Source organism: Typopeltis vanoorti, chromosome 20, assembly GCF_054136105.1.
Source record: "Typopeltis vanoorti isolate ZY-2024b chromosome 20, IOZ_Tvanoo_1.0, whole genome shotgun sequence".
In the NCBI taxonomy this organism is placed as follows: domain Eukaryota; kingdom Metazoa; phylum Arthropoda; class Arachnida; order Uropygi; family Thelyphonidae; genus Typopeltis; species Typopeltis vanoorti.
In genome coordinates, this window is record NC_143568.1 from 10517020 (window position 1) to 10534566 (window position 17547).

The following is a 17547-nucleotide window of genomic DNA, read 5'->3' on the forward strand; positions in this document are numbered from 1 at the left end:
TCAGAAATTGAGCATCAAAACATAGATTTTATATCTCAAAATGAGTAAAATAGAAAAAAAAAAATCAGATATTTTCTCTGAACAATTGATTACATTATGTAAATAAAGACAAATTTTATTCATTTAAAAATTCTTATTTTTTTGCAACGTAAAAATCATAAAACAACAAATAAATATAACATTACGTAAAAATCGAACACAGAATCTATCTTGCTGGTTGTCTCCATGGCTATGAGAATGCTTCTATGAAATGGACCTACCAACCTTTCGGGTATGTTCGCAGTATGTGTACGAGACCAAGGTTTATAACAGATTTTTCATGTGATTTCGACCCACAAAAAGTTGTAAAAATATCATATTAATGGAGTGGTTTGGCTAAGGGTTGATAATCCGGCAAACATTCTCTAGAGACCAAACATGAAAATTTTTCAAGCCACTATACGTCTTCTATAAGCAGGATGGTAGTATTCTCCCACTGAGCGTTGAAATGTATCTCTCACCCCACCTAAAGACAATAGAAATATCCACGATCGCAGTGAGATTCGAAACCCATGACGTGCTTATTGGAGTTTGGAGCCATTATGCACTCAGCTACAAGAATGGCACACAATCCGTTGTTAACTTATGAAATCAGATATACATGTTCGTATTTCTCAATAAGTTGACCATAAAACTGACAAAGAATCATGCTGAAGTTTTTTTGTAATTATTTTTTCAGCTCAACGTTTGTTTATATTTCTGCAACTTAATTTGATTATACCTATTTTTGCGTTTTGAACTGTGATATGATTTTATTTTTCTAAATAAAATATAATAATTTATGCCTAATAAAAAGTTTTGATGCTGTTATGGCTCTAGATCTCAGAAAGGTTCCTAATATTTGCTCTATGATCAAGTCAAAACTGCTTAAAACGAGCAGTTAGCAAGGGAGTATTAAAGATGGGAGGAATCAAAAGGTGCAGAGTATTCCTAGATTCATCTTAAAGGTTGCTTCTTATATAATCAGCACTGCCATTTGGAGAAGCAGGAATTAGAAGGTAATAGTTCAATAAAACCTCCCACAATCGAAAGAAGTTGCTTAAAATTTGATAGTCATAAGTCGAACGTTGCAAAATATATTTACAAAACACTTTCTATATAAACTTATATTTGAGAAATTTATGTACAAATCTAAAACACCAAGTCATAGATGATATTATTATCTGATGCGACACTACAATCTTACTCAATTTAATACTAGCCATTTCATGGTACTCTATTTTCGGGGGGGGGGATACGAGTGCTATAAAAATCGGAAGTATTATTCTGGGTATACATTGAGCAGAGAATTTTCCATATGCTTTTGGCAACGCAGTGTATGCATTCTTCAAACATCTGTATTGAGAATGTCAGTCTATTAGTTATATTTTCCAAAGGTTGTGGATATCACATCTGCTTATGCTACAAATGCAAATTAAACTGTATTACCTGAATGTAGCACGGAGTAGATGCATTGGTTCCATACTCTCCGAACATTAATTTTATTTCCCTTCAAGCAATTCAACCAGAATTCTCTCTATCGAGAATTTATCATACACTAAGAATTCCCCCAGCATTCCGTGCATTTAATGTATAATAGCGTTGCTCAGTGTCAAATGAAGGAAGGCTGTGTTCAGAGAGGAACATTTTGTGTAGCTTTTAATATACGTCTGTTGTACTAAGACACCGTACGTAACCAATTGTATTGCAAGTGTTATAAATGAACTCTTGCATTCCAATCCCTGACTTGCTTTAATAAGTCTTGAATCGATGAGGATAGCTTAGATTACGAACTTTGAATATATTGATTCTGCTGCATCAGCAAAGTACGTGATCATAGAGAGAAATAATATTTCTAATAATATATTCTATATATTTCAAACATCACCACTGATTTTTTTTAAACACATATACGAGTAATAAGCGATCATGAACATAATACATAATAAATTTCTATAATAAATTTACTTTAATCCTTTATCCAAGTGTAACAAATAAAGTGTGCGACTGAAGTATCTTCAGGACTGAGGCAACTCGTGGTAAAGGTGAACCAAACTCTCATCACTCCTTGTCTCAGTATCTCCCATAATGCAAAGCACATCTCCTTGCGAACATGTATAATGCTATACATTAAGGGAAGGGCCACTGCTCAGACCGGTTTCGACGTTTGTTGAGGTCTCGTCAGTGGGAGCCAGACCCAGAGGTGGTGATATTAAGGTGGAAGTAATGGAGAAGTCATATTTACCTATACGAGTTGCCAAAAGGTGTCTCACCTTATTATTAAATTACTATGGATTTATAGAAAGATGTTGGAAGTTTTTTCCCACTTGGTTAGACTATAATAGTTTAATAAATTTAGTTTAATCATTTATCCAAGTGTAAGCAAACAAAGGTTGAGCTTGAAGATGGGTAAATATGACTTCTCCATTACTTCATCCTTAGCATCACCTCTTGGTCTGGCTCCCACTGAAAAGATCTCAATAAAGGTCAAAACGTCTGGGTAGTGGCCCTTCTCTTAATTCATAGCATTATACATGTCCGCAAGGAGATGTGCTTTGCATTATGGGAGATACTGAGACAAGGAGTAATGAGAGCTTGATCTACCTTTACCACGAGTTGCCCCAGTCCTGAAGATACTTCGGGCGCAAACGTTGTTTGCTTACACTTGGATAAAGGATTAAACTAAATTTATTATAGTCTAACCAAGTGGACAAAAACTTCCAATAATAAATTTGTGTTTTATGTTTAATTGACTGAAGCTGAACGAAGAAGAAAATTAGTTCCAATATGTCGAAAAAATCGTTTTGGCATGCATCACACATACGAAGTGTTCATTAGCTCTAATCACATATTTATCCTAATCACACTCTACACCAATCTGTGATCATACGAATCAAATATTTTGAGCCATTCTCCCATCGGCATGATTATCAATCCATGCATTGTTGTTGGAAGTAATGGTCTAGTCCACAACTGACTTCCATTTCGAATTCACAATGGTGTTCTTTTGAGTTCAATCGGCATTCTTGAGTAGATCAGTGAAACTTATGCACATAATTTTTATCACAACATGTCGAAACATCACTTACAGGATATGAAGCTCTTTACATAGTCACTTGAAACCCCTCCCCCTCCACAGTACGCTCCCCGTATTCCTGAATGTAGCTTGATTAATCTCTCGATATCATGGACCTCAACGCTCTAAACACCAGTGAATGTGTTTATATCTGTAGACTGTTGACCGATATGGCTGAAGATTGAATGTTGCACCCACTCCTTTCTAGAAAATGGGAATGCATAGCTCTTTATGTAGTGCTCTAATACTAATCGTAATCCCTGCAGACTTTCTGAAGTCCCGGTTGATTGGATTAGCTTCCTAATCCCCTTAGGATTAGCTTCCTGAGTCTTCCTGTGCCTAACGAATAGTTGTCGTTTCGTGTCATTGGCACGGACAGACCGTCGACATGGCACCATATGATATCATATCATTCGAATTTTAATATTTTCTACTGTTTATTAGTATACATGTTGTCTCACGTTTGTTCTATGTAAACGCTACCATAGTTATTCAAAAATCACACACATCTGGATGTTTCTTTAGTGAGTATGAACCTTCAGCGATCTCAGTAATGACTGGAGCTTTATGGAAATTCCATTACCTTCTCGTAGGTCAAACCGTGAACATACAAAGGAGCAGTTGTCATTTTCCACATGGCTTAGCTGTTTGCTTTATATAGACATTAAAAGTCACGTGTATCAGTAAGTAATATTCCAGAACAGGGTTGTTTTGATGCTTATGTCGACACATCGCATGTTTTGTACCGCTGCATATCATATTTTCGAAATCATGAAGGAGATTTGTACGGCATGATGAATATGAGAAAAGAGGGGTAACACAATTGAACGTGCTGAAAGAGAGGAAATTTGGGGGAAATGAAATGATAAAAAAATATCTGATTGTCTCTTTGTGCATAGCATTAAAGTGATAGCATGTTTAAGAAAACCCTTGAGATTTTCGGAAGGAAAAAATTTACCACTTCCATATCAAACTGGTTAACTCACCTTCATCGGAAAAGTTTATAACCATCCTTCGCGTCCTGGATGAGGTTCGGACCAAATTATTTCCAACCGAAGGACACCGTCGATAGCGCATGAACTACACAGTTATTATGTATACATATGCTCGGTGGCTACTTTAGGATCACTCGACTAATATCACGCAGAAATCGTTTTACCTTTCAGAATTGTCCGAATCATCTTGGCATTGATTACATAACATATTTCCTAATCATGGGAGAGCAGAAATTATCGATCTCAGTGTTCGCTCGTCTACGTAATCCTACAGATGTTCATCTGGATTCGTGCATTAGGGAATTGAGCAAAACAAGGAAGCAGAATAAGTTAGACATATGTTTCTGTAATCAGTGCTGCACGATGTGATTCTTATGATAATGATGTAGTTACCTTATGACAATTACGTAGCTACCACAGCTTTTGCAACCCAAAAAACTCGGCGTACCTTTCAATTGAAGACACAAGTTCACAGCTGGTTATACAAATCCCAAATCAAAGCGAGGAATAGTGCGCCACATCCTATGTAAGACTGCTCGATGCTATCCGGAAGAGGGCAATCCAGTTAATGAATTCTCTCTCTTTCACAGATCTATTTCCATCCCTCTCCCATAGACATTCTTGCCGCCTTGTTCCCCAGTCCTACAGATGTTTTCACGGAGAATGCTCTGCTTAATTGGCCACTATCATTCCTCCGTTTTTTTCCCTCCAAAATCATAAGAACAAGCTGTTAACCAACATCCATTTACAATTCAGCTTTGGAACCAACTTCTCAGTCTTTTCCATTCTTATCTACTTCTGTTCTTTGAAGCAGTCTCCTCTGGTCACAAAATGATATTTCTACAAATTACACTATTTAAGAAATCTCATATAACTTTTTGGACGAAAGGAGTGAGTTGATTTTACTTCCGTTTCTGTTTTCTTAAACTAGTGTGTGATGTTTTTTTTTTAAAAAAATTCCCCTTTAAATTTAAAAATAATATCGACTTTTATTTCCAAAAAACTAACAATACACTCTACGTATTTGAAGTAGGCTCAAAATGTTACGTCATCTAACATAAAAGGTTTCGAGACTTGAATATTTGTTCCGAAATTGAGAGTATATTTATTTTACATGTGGTTAAAGATCCGTTTTGCGCAGGGTTCCCGAAATATCTAATCTCTATCCTACCCTACCCAAATATTAAAATGTGTTATAGATAATGTTTTAGCCATCTGTGGGCGAATTGCCAAGAATATTAGCTACAATAAGTATCTCTTAAAGTCATGTTTAGTATATTTTAATGCCTGTACAATGATATAAATATGCTTAGTTTATTTCGAAGTCAGTAAGGATGAATCTGTTTTAATGCAGTGCTTCCTGGACCTGCTGGTATTCGCAAGAATAGAACCTCGTTTTGGAGGCATAAGGGTGCATCCTTCTTAACCAAACCAATAAAATCAATCAAACGAACATTATAAGCTAAAGATGTTGAAACTAATCAAATCATTTATCCAGTCTATCTATCTGTGTCTTCCTTCCGTATGATTCAGACGGGTCATGGCGAAATAATGCAGCTGGTACGCTACTCCTCTACTGCATCCCTGATGGAGGTATTTATGGCTGTAGATCTGTGTGTGTTCACGGAGCCAGTTTGCCTGCTTGCGGGATGAAAAAACCCCAGCTAAACTGGGGGAAAAATCCTACTGCCCGCGCCCAAGACCGGCTAACTTGGCTATGGCCGAGAAAGATCCTTGAGCTCCTCATGTCTCCGACGGGAATCAACCTAGGACACGACACTCCTTCCATAGGCATATGGTCGCGAAGCGCACAGCCACTAGGCTAACCACGCGGACCACTTATCCAATAATTAATTCAAACTCTCAAACATTGTAATGTTTTATCAAAATAATAAAAAATCCAATTAAGAAAAAACTAAAGCACTTTGAAAAAAGACAAACGCGTTTTCACCTCATTCCCCCCTAAGTAGATACATTTATAAGTAGCGTGTTCAAATTTGGAATATGGCTATTTCTTATGTTATTGAAGTATCCTGAGAAATTCAACCTAATCACACTAACATTAGCAGAAAGCTTGGGAGAGGTGAGGAAGGTTTCCTGCAGACATTTACAGGTCTCATCATTCACCCATTTTCGACTAAATTCGGAATATACTTTTTTATGTTACTATAAACATTTTTTATTAATTAGTTGTTTAGTCATAAATTTATTCCATAAAAGTACAATTAATTCAGACAAAATCAGCGAACAATTACCTATCACAAATGCCGTGCATCAGATGTGATGTCTATAGGAATATTACTATTGAATTCGTCTGCCTGATAACATTCCAGATTCACGAGAGAATAACGTAAAGTCACGTTTGACTCGAGATCGAGATACACAAATAAATGACAATCATTTTGTGAAGATAAACGAGGACTTTATCAAATAACTCAGAATGCAACTGGACCAACACTACACAGATCTATGCTTTGCTATACGTTTAGTCTATTTTTCTATCTTTGAACCACTAAATAGACAAAATATCACACACACACACACACACACACACACACACACACACACACACACACACACACACACACACACACACACACACACACACACACACACACACACACACACACACACACACACACACACACACACACACACACACACACACACACACACACACACACACACACACACACACACACACACACACACACACACACAGCAGTAGTTTCTGAACCGTTACAGCTTCTTGTAAGCCTAAGTCTTTACTCACATTGTTTAATTATTTGCCCACGCACAGCACCAATGTGTTATAGCTTTCCCAACCGCTAGCGTATGGGTTTACTGTAAAAAAAAAAAAAAAAAAAAATCAAGGCTTTCCACAAATCATGAAGATTCATCCCATGGTTACGGTTTAAGTGTTCCACACGATAAAATAACCTTCGCTGACTCCATAGACGGTCTCTCATAATAATAATCTGCTCTCAGAGGGATGTTGCTATTATTCCAGTCAATCTCATGACCGTGTAGAGTTAAAAGTAACGTAAGACCTGTTCCATCATCATTCGATGCCGTTTTAGCGTGAAACATCGTTAATGGGTTCGCCTAAGCAGATATCTACCACTCTTGTTGTTGATCCCATGCATACGTTTTCATAATTATCTAAGATATCATCTTGTAAACAGCTGGATATATCATGAGCGGATGTAGATATTTTGGCGATTGTAGTAATGATTGGAACTTTAGTTCATGACGGGAATACTTTTATATTCACCCCACTCCCTTCCCATACGCGGGGTAAGAAACTGCCATATAAAATATTCTGTCAAAAATACAAAAAAATTGAATTAGTAACATTCCCAAATATACGATATACCATACAAGTTACATAAGTGAGTCACGGATGTAACATAAATGATTTTTATTTTATTTTATGACAGTCAAGTAACAGGTAAAATAAATAAAAATACAAATTAAAATTAATTAATAAAAATTAGAAACAAATCCTTATCCCATCCACAGTATTAATGTGCTATAGGTTTACAAATCAATCGAAATCACATCGTAGCGTGAGAATGTTATCCAGAATGGTATAATCAGTGGCAGCTCGTGGCTTGAAATCGTGGGGGTGCTGCAATTTTCGAAATATACATACACACTGTAAGTACAGTGTATACGTGTTTGGATAAAATATCAAAATTATGGAAAAACTTAAAAAAAAATGAAAAATTATTGTCTATTATCGATAAAATTATACAGTTTGGTATAATTCAAAATTACTTAAAAATAAAATCCATCATCATAACCCCAATAATGTTCTAAAATAAAAACTACAACAAATGTTATGTCTTTAATTGTAATATCCAAATATTTAAAGAGACGGAGTAAACACGATAAGCACCACGAACACTCTACTACTGGCGCAAACTGCATATAAACAACAGTGGAACTGCGCGACGGACAGTGCCGCATTACGCTAATAGCTTGCATCTCACTATGACGTGCATATGCTTGCTCGCATCTCAATATGACACTGCGGTAAACACAGTGCTGCTAGCGCCCCCCTAAGTGCTACAAAATGGATTTTTATTAGTTTTCGTTCAAAATAAGAGAATTGTATAGGATTGTTGATGATAAATATATAAATTGGGGGTTCTGCAGTTTCGCAGTTCTTACGCACGAGCTGCCCCTGTGCCTAATACATATAAATTAACTGGGTGTCATTGCCTGAGCTTTCTGTAAGTCCATAAACATACTTCCTTATTCTTGTTAGATACGCTAATTAGATATCTTTACAGTACGACTGACATTTAGATTCATATGACTTGTAACAGTTTCACCCAATGTTTACTGTGACCAATTTGTGTGTTACTTTGTTCAGAGTGGGCGCAATTTTCTGTTTTGTACTGACAGAAGAAGTAGTGCAGTCTGACATCTTCTTATTTGGGTCACGTGCATGTCTGTTCAATTGTACAATTTCTTCATCCTTCTTGGGCCTTAGACATCGTGTAATGTTTTTCGGCCATGGTCATTTTGGTAGCTCGTTATTTTGCTGACCAAGTATCATTTTTTGGACATCTTTGATGTCACTATTCATGAATAGCCAACCAGGACTATTTGAGTAATACTGGTACTTGTATCGTCTAGCGTAAGCAACTGTATCACGCTCAAAATGCATCAAATGCAATTTTTACCTATTTTTTTCATTTTAGATTACTTCGTGAAATGTTTCCAGCTGCTTAGAGATATGCAAAGTCATTTAACTAGGCATCGTTAAGGTAAGTCAAAGTGCCCACTGAGTAATCATAAATCCATTTATTGATTCATATTATGAGTTATATTTTGCATGTCATTTTGATGGTAGTACACACACATGAACTTTTTTGATACATGAGAATTTTGTAACATTCATTTAATTATCATCAGAATTTGCTTTTCCTTTTGTAATGAATTTTACATTATAACTCTCTGTTTGCAAATTTGTTTGTATTTTAATAATTTATAATGTAGTGCAGCTTAATGACTTCCAGTGTATGTGTGTGTGTGTGTGTGTGTGTGTATGTCTGTGGAAGAGGGGAAACGGACTTTTGTTATGCTATAACATTCTCTTGAATTTTAAGAGTAAATTGTTCTACATTTTGTACGTAAAATAAAGTCTCATGTATATTATTACCTAACACCGCCAGGGAGTCCAAAGACTCATCGGGAGAGGGCACTCACTCCACAACTCTCAGTCTCCACCACTCAATCCACCAACTACAACGAACCGCAACTATCATCATCATCTGCACCAATGCCATCTACCACCCATCATCAGCGCTAGTATTTTCATAGACAATCACAAACATCCATGCACACGGCGGGATTTGAGCCCGCAGCCTTTTGGCTACAGAGCGGACACGCTAACCATTCAGCCAACCAGGCCGGCCTATGGATTATATGTTATTTTCTTCCCATTTCCATATTCATTTTTTTAATTGATTTTTTTATCAAATTAAAATCACGTATGTAATCCATCAGAATTTTCCGATTCGCTCTCACAATAAAAGTCTGATTCAACGATTGCATTAACAAATGATAGTTCCTTTCAACAGAATATCGTTATTTGAATTCGATAAAGAATCATGATGGCCATGGGCGGAGCTGGATGAATTAATTTTCTAATACTTCGAATCTTCAAAAGCAGATTCGAAGTATTAGAAAAATTCGAAGTAAATGCAGCAAAAGACAATTATGCATATCATCCAATGATTAAGAAATGATTTTAGAGAAAGCACATTTCAAATTTTGCCAAGTAGTTAACATACCCGCTCTCCCACCAACAACAGGCTGAAAACTCAAATAACACTGCAAGGATAGATCTTCGTGACTGTATTTAGTTTGGACACGAATTTTATTTAAAGTTTTGACACCATTCTTCCCTTATTAGAGGTAGTAAGTGGCTTATAATGCTCCATATCTGGTCTCTAGAGCAGTTTGAGTTGAACTGTTTGGAATCATGGCCGATATAACTAAGATTATGAAAGTATATCATGAATTTTTCGGAACAGTTTGTAGGATAAAAACACTATAACCCAGCATGAGACAGGTAGCTCACATTTATTCGAAAAGTTCTTAAAAAGGTTCATTTAATTTTTTAAATGTTTGTATATAACATTTTATTCTATAATGTTCTTTTAATCTTTGTCGTGTTATAATTTGTTTTGGTTCGTTGAATTATTTATGTTACTGTTATTTTGAAATTACAAAGAAATTAAACATATGAGGACAATGTGAAATGTCTGTTAACTGTTTTTGAGCTGAATTAATGAGAGGCAACCAAATTGCTGAGATGTCGTTATACACTACCAGCGTGTGTTATAAGTAGATAAAGAGTAGATTCCGAGGAAGAAATACTAATTTACATATAGGTAAAGAGGATAAGAGAAAATACTCATCGTATCCTCACAGATTTAAACATGGGTATTCCAATCAGGATTTGCGATCCTTTCGTTGGAAAGACGCCTTACCATTGAGCCATCAGAAGTTCACCCTGGTCCGAGACTATTATGTGAATATGCACAGATAATAAATCCGGGGTTTTTTTTTCACCCGGAAACTCGGGTTTTACGTCCCGAGAACACACGCATCTACAGACATAGGACACGCCGGGAGGCATAGGGGTAACTGCCTTATCCTCGTATTACGGTTGGGAGGTCTAAGGATACTTGGAAGACTGGGCGCTTAAGTGCCTTAAAGCCACTGATGGATGGAGAGGCATATGAGGTCTAATAAAAGTACCAAAAATAAGGTGGATGAAACCAAATGTTTGTTTACAGTTGACAGAGTTTGAGGATTAATACCACTTCAAAAAGGTTCATTCTTTATATACGCACGTATCCTAATGTTCCTGTAAGCATCACTTAAAGTGTTCTTCACGCATTCTGTATAATTGTGACAACATGAGCATAAGATTCTCATTCTTTAGTTGATGTAAATCATGCTAATCCATGAGCTACTTCAGACTGAGGTGAGCTGAAAACTCCAATTTCAGTGAAAACTGAAAACTCCAAAGTTCAATTCGAATTCAGGTCTTTCAACTGACGGTTATCGAGAGAGAGAGAGGCGGCGGAGGTTTCCTCTTCAAGCAGGTGGACGTTTGAGCACCTTCGAAACGATAAAACTCGTTTTCTAACACGACTCATTATCACATGCTAGTGCTATAATCATGTCTCGATCGCTGAATTATAAATTTGAAGTAAAACGTAATTTACGTTTGTTTTTCCTCTCCAATGTTGGCAATCAAGAAAGCACACTGCATGATGCTGACTACAAATGACTCAACAATAGAGATCGTCTTCATATACGAAACAACTTATCCTGACACGTCGCTGCATGCGCACGCGACCAGAGTCTGTTTTACTATCAACAGGAAGTCAATTTAAGTCAATATCTCATTTTGTTAGAAATTCGTTAGCTATTCAGTCTCATTCAAGTCAGGCACTGGATAAGATATTTAATCATTTGGATATGAAATCAAAGTCCCAAAGGTGCATACTAGGGATTTTGATTTATTTAGTTTTGTTATCTCAAACATATCTTGAATAAATACAAATACATCATCATAATCCGAATTAGCAAATACCATAGCAAGTAAGGTTAATTCTCATTCATAGGTTTCCCTAATTAGAATAAGCATAGTAAGAGGAGAGATATTAAACCTATTATAAGTTTCTAGAATTCGATGGCAGTGTTATTTATGAATTCTAATTGATAAAAAAGGAGAAGAAATGTAATGAGCAGACGGTATCCGGAGAGTTCATCGAAAAGGCAATTGATCGAACGACAATTCGTAGAAAATGTAATTCATCGAAAAACCAATTCGCCGAAAATTTTAACTTTTCGAAAATGTTATGATAGCAGTGATCCATTTAGAACAAATACTGAACCGTGCATAGGGAGAATAGCAGTGCTAATTTAATATGGAATAATTATAGAACAATATGGTTTCTTATTGTCTTTCTTGTCCGATAACTGTTTCATGTCTGTTCATTGGACTGATTTGCTTGTTTCCGTTAGGAAAAGCCCAGCCTACATTATTATTGTTGTTGCTAGTAGTAATATGCGACTTCAATACAGTAAATTATTAGGATGAATAAAAGTTTCAAAATAGCGAATCTGATTCAGATTCGCTAATCGAAACTTTTACAAGAATATGTCGAACCGTTCCAAGTTTTCAGTTCAGCTATATTCGAGGCAACAAAGAAATTACGTGTCCAAATTATGTATTACAATAACTCTCTGACTTAGAGGAATTAGTAGAAGTTGTCTGCACGGTTCAGTTTTTGTTCAAATGGATCACTTTTATCATAACATTATCGAAAACAAGCTTCGAAATGATATTAGCAATTCCGCTTTGGCTGGATCAATTTAATGAAATTTTAGTTACATTTTTCGCTGAATTCCATTTTCAACGAATTGTCATTCGATGAATTGTCTTTCGATTAATTGTTTTTTCGATGAATTTTCATGGAACCGAGCATAGTATGAAGGCTAGCATTAATCACTATAACACAGCATTAATTACGTTTAGATGAAACCATGTTACTTGGCTGTGAGTCCATTGCGTTTAACACGTAAGATGAAGATTAATAAAAAAACGAGTGGATGTAGAGAATTTTTATATCGATATCTATAAAATATTGAGATGAAGAAAATGAAAGTAATTGGATGATTCAAAACAGAAATAATTCTGTGTATGTGTGTGTGTGTGTGTGTGAGAGAGAGAGAGAGAGAGAGAGAGAGATTTTCTTCAACTAATACGCGTTTTTTCCTTAGATATGTGCTTATATTAAGCATGATTTGCATAGTTGAGCTGCAATACATTTCTGTCTGTGATACGGAAAGAAATAATTTAATCATTTCATGAGAACAGGAAAGTCTAAAAACTGTAACATGTATGAACTAAAGTTTTTCACATACGATATTTCTACATATGAATTTTAGGACTTTTGTTGGTGCTGCCATCTAGTGCTATACATAGCGATAATCAGACAACTACTGACATACAGGATATATAATACAGCAATGGGCAAACTCGATCCGTATGATGAGTGGAGCCAGATTGAATAGCGAGTAGAAGAACTTGAAACACGAAGCGTGGCAGATTTCAAAGTTCCTCAGCGTCTGGTGTGTCTTAGGGATGTACTCTCTCGACAGCTGGAAACAAACTGATCGACGAGTAGGACAAAAACCTGTCTCCAGTGGAACGTCCTCCATCCCTTAACAACGGACAATGTGGCGGGAGACAAGAATTAGTGTCAGTCTGTCCCCATCCCACACGGCGCACGCCTCCCTGTTTTACACCGCGCTACTTTGACACAATCCAACGAACGAGGAAATTGCAATACAGTTCAGTTAAAGTTGAGAGAGGGAGACTCTCTCCCTCTCTCTCTATGTGTGTGTGTGTGTGTGTGTGTGTGTGTGTGTGTGTGTTTGGTGGGGGGGGGGAAGCTTAAGAGGAACGAGTAATGGCATTTCGCTTGTGAAGAGTCAGCCAGATCTAATCTTCCGTCTTTCCAGATAACATCGTATCTCTAAGTGAGGCAGTTTAAATTACTGAACACACACACACAGATTTCGGAAGATGCCACATTTGCTTTGTCGCTGCATGATTGGAGAGAAAACAAGAAAACCTTGGTCGTGGTTGCGCTTGTTTCTTACCAGAATGTAATGTTTGTGGTAAGGAAACAAGAAAGTTTCATATATTTAGGTGTCTGCGGTAAGATTCTATGAAAACAAAAAAAAACAGTTTTAAAATTAGAGATAGGGCATTATAAATTACACATTAATACACCCCTACTCGTATACACTAAGTTTCTATATCAAAAAGAAAAATATACTTCTTAAATATTATTTTTTTAATTAGTCTGTATGTGTAAAAAGATCATGATTTAAAAGTTAACACCTGCACACGTGTAAGGCATTAAGCAATTATTATGCGATTTATGATATTTTGTTCAGTATATTATTATTTTCTTTCATGTATCTAGATGAGTATTGAAATGCAAACGTAACTATTCGTTGCCCTTGAACTTTGAGCATTAAATAAAGATACCAATACTCTTCAATATATATATGGAAAAAATTTCAAGAGAATGGAGGAAAAACAAAGTCACAGGAAGTAAAAAAGAAAATAAAGAATTAACCAGCTTCTGTATGCTGACGATCACGTTGTTTTTGCTGAAAATGAAGACCAATTACAGAAAAATCTGCATGTATTGAGCAAAACAATAGAACAGTAAGACATGAAAATTCAATAAACAAAACGAAATGAATAGCATTTCAAGGTAAAGAAATTAAATGATGCAAACTAGTCATCCACGACAAAGTAAGAGAACAAGTGAACAAATTTAAATATCTAGGAAATGACATAAGCCCTAGTGGAGAAATCGACATTACATATAAAAAGCAAAAATTCCCAGCAGGCATTGGAACTGTGAACAGACACTTCAGATGTCGAGAACAACCCAAATAAAACTCTATAAAATAATAGCCAAACCAATTCTTAAATATGGCAGTGAAACTTGGACTTGGGGAGAACAAAAGACAAGTGGTTGCTGCTGAAATGAAGTTCCTAAGACCGCTTGCAGGCTGCAAAAGAATAGACGATAAATGAAGAAAGAAAACAGTTATCCATATTTAACATAACAGAAGACACCACAAACTATAGAAAGAACTGGGAAAACCACGTAGAAAGAATGATTGAGGACAGATGGCCAAATATTGCCTGGAAATATAAACCAAAGGGATCAAGAGGAAGACCCAGGAGGAGATGGACAGAAGACTTTTTAAACCTTTGAAAACGTTACAGGCAAGCAATTGCCTAATACAGAAAGCCAAGAAGAAGAAGATAAAGATACCAAAACCTTATTAAGTGTTTTCAGTATTAGCAGTAAAGCCATCTACTTTAATTTAAAGGGAAGCATTTACTAATTTTAGTGGAATTAACTTGTTAGGGATACACGAATGCAACTAAGGCCCGAGGAGAGCGTATTTCGTTTGTGAAGTATACTGTTCCATGGCTGGTTTCTCTTTTTTTCAGTATTAAAGAAATTAAAGTTTTCGAGCGCAAAGCAAATTAACATTGGCTCTCAATGTTGTTAAGTATTAGAGTAATATTGTGCCATTGTACTGCTTATGTTTTGCTGGATACCATTTGTCAGTTTGCTAGATAGGATAGTAATCGTCCCTTAAAGGGTCTTAGGTTAGCAATGGAAGCTCTTCAACCAAGTTCAATTAGTACCTGAGTGCAATGCGTTTGGTATGGTTCACTGTCATCAGCATTACGTGCATTAAATTTCAATGTTCGGGGAGCAAAATCACTCCAGCAATTTTCATCCTGTCACCGCAAACCAGAAAAAAGGTGCCGTGATTCATTAAAATGGAATTGTAATGAATCTGGATGAATTTTAATGAATTTAAATGAAAAATGGAATTTGGAGAACTCCCTCCCGAGTTCTCCAAATTCCATGCGCGTCCTTTAGGAATATATTACATCCCCTGCAAACATTATAGCCAAATATATAGAGAAATTTTAAAGTTTCGAAAATCACCAGACAGATTATGAGAATAATAACTTCGGCATCAGAGATATCGTGGATTGCACTGCTTAAAAGGCACGGTTTATGCCCAAGAGTCAGAATACCGCTTCTATAAGCGCTTTGATTACACAGTCCAACACAATTTTTGCTGACTTTTATATGAGACTTATTTTTTACTAATGTGGGTGCGCTGATTTCAAATATCAAACCCATTTTTCTCTATCACGTCAGGTTTTTCATCTATGGCATTTTCTTTTTTGCTAATTTGTAAGTTTTTGATAGTTTTAAGGAGGCAGTACTATTTAGAGGATCAAAACAAATCGATTTTTTAATATTATTTTCTGAAAGTATGTACTTTTAGAAATCTGTTCCTAACTTTTTATCAAGAAATTGAAAAAATTCCCGAAGATATAGCCTATTATTCAAAGCGGTGCGCAGATCAGAATCGGAGCGCTCACCCGTCTCGCTTGTTAGTAAACGAATAAATGCGTAAGAATCTGCAACGGCACGTAATAGCGCTTTGAATGCGAGAGAGGCCGATAATTAGATACATAACTACTTAATAATATTCATTAAAAATTACAAGAATATTTATAAAAAAATAACAATTTTACTTACACATGAGTTTCAGGGAATAAAGTTTTGTTTGTAGCAATTTCTGCTGTGTGTTCTGTTTTGGCAATCCCTTTGCATACTCCAACAGTAGTCGGCCATCATGTGAGAATCCCATCTTCCTTGGTACCGATATTCCATAGTTTTTAAGTCTTGGTGAAATCTTTCGCTTGTTCATCGCTTACAGCACCTAAATTCTCGGGAAATCTATCAAGACTGTATAGGAAATGAAGCTTTATGCTCATGTTGCAACCTAGGCGCTGGAAATTTTCAAGCATTGTTTCCACTAGATCTTTGTAATTGCACACTTTTTTATTTCCAAGAAAATTATTCGCAACCATCGTAAATGAAGTCCAGGCCTCTTTCTCAATTTCGTTCATAGAGTTGATGAAATTTGGGTCTCTCATTAAAGTTCTAATTTGCGGTCCATCAAATACACCGGCTTTAATTTTTTCATAACTAAGTCGTGGAAATTTTCACATATGTATTGGAAACAGTCACCTTGTAAATCTAAAACGTTAAAGTTGCAGGTTCTTACGCATTTATTAGTTTTTACTAACAAGCGAGAGCGGTGAGCGCTCCAATTCTGATCTACGCACCGCTTTGAATAATAGGCTATATCTTCGGGAATTTTTCGAATGTCTTGATAAAAAGTTAGGAACAGATTTTTAAAAGTACATACTTTCAGAAAATAATATTAAAAAATCGATTTTTTTGATCCTCTAAATAGTACTGCCTCCTAAAACTATCAAAAACTTACAAATTAGCAAAAAAGAAAATGCCATAGAGGAAAAACCTGACGTGATAGAGAAAAATGGGTTTGATATTTGAAATTAGCGCACCCAAATTAGTAAAAAACAAGTGTCAGATCATAATCAGCGGGGAAAAATTTTTTTTTAGTTGGCCAGTGTTATTTTCAGTGGTCAGCTGATTCGAATTGTTGGTTCTCATCAGAGGCCAGACGGAAATCTTAAGAGGGAAAAATCTTCTGTTCAGTATTAGAAAGATTTAAGTTTCTTTTTACGTTTGGTTATAAAATACAGATGGATCCATAATATACCCCATTTCAATATCTTATTTATGCCAAACTGAAGTCTTACGTTCTGAGTATTACGTCGGACACAACACAACAGTAACTTGTCCTTGAATTGCCCGGTTAAATACCTAACCTACAGAGAACCTTTCCGACTGTCTTAAATGCCTTCATGTCCGATTCATCCGAATCGTTGATCGGTCTGTCGTATTTACTTGGTTATTATCACCT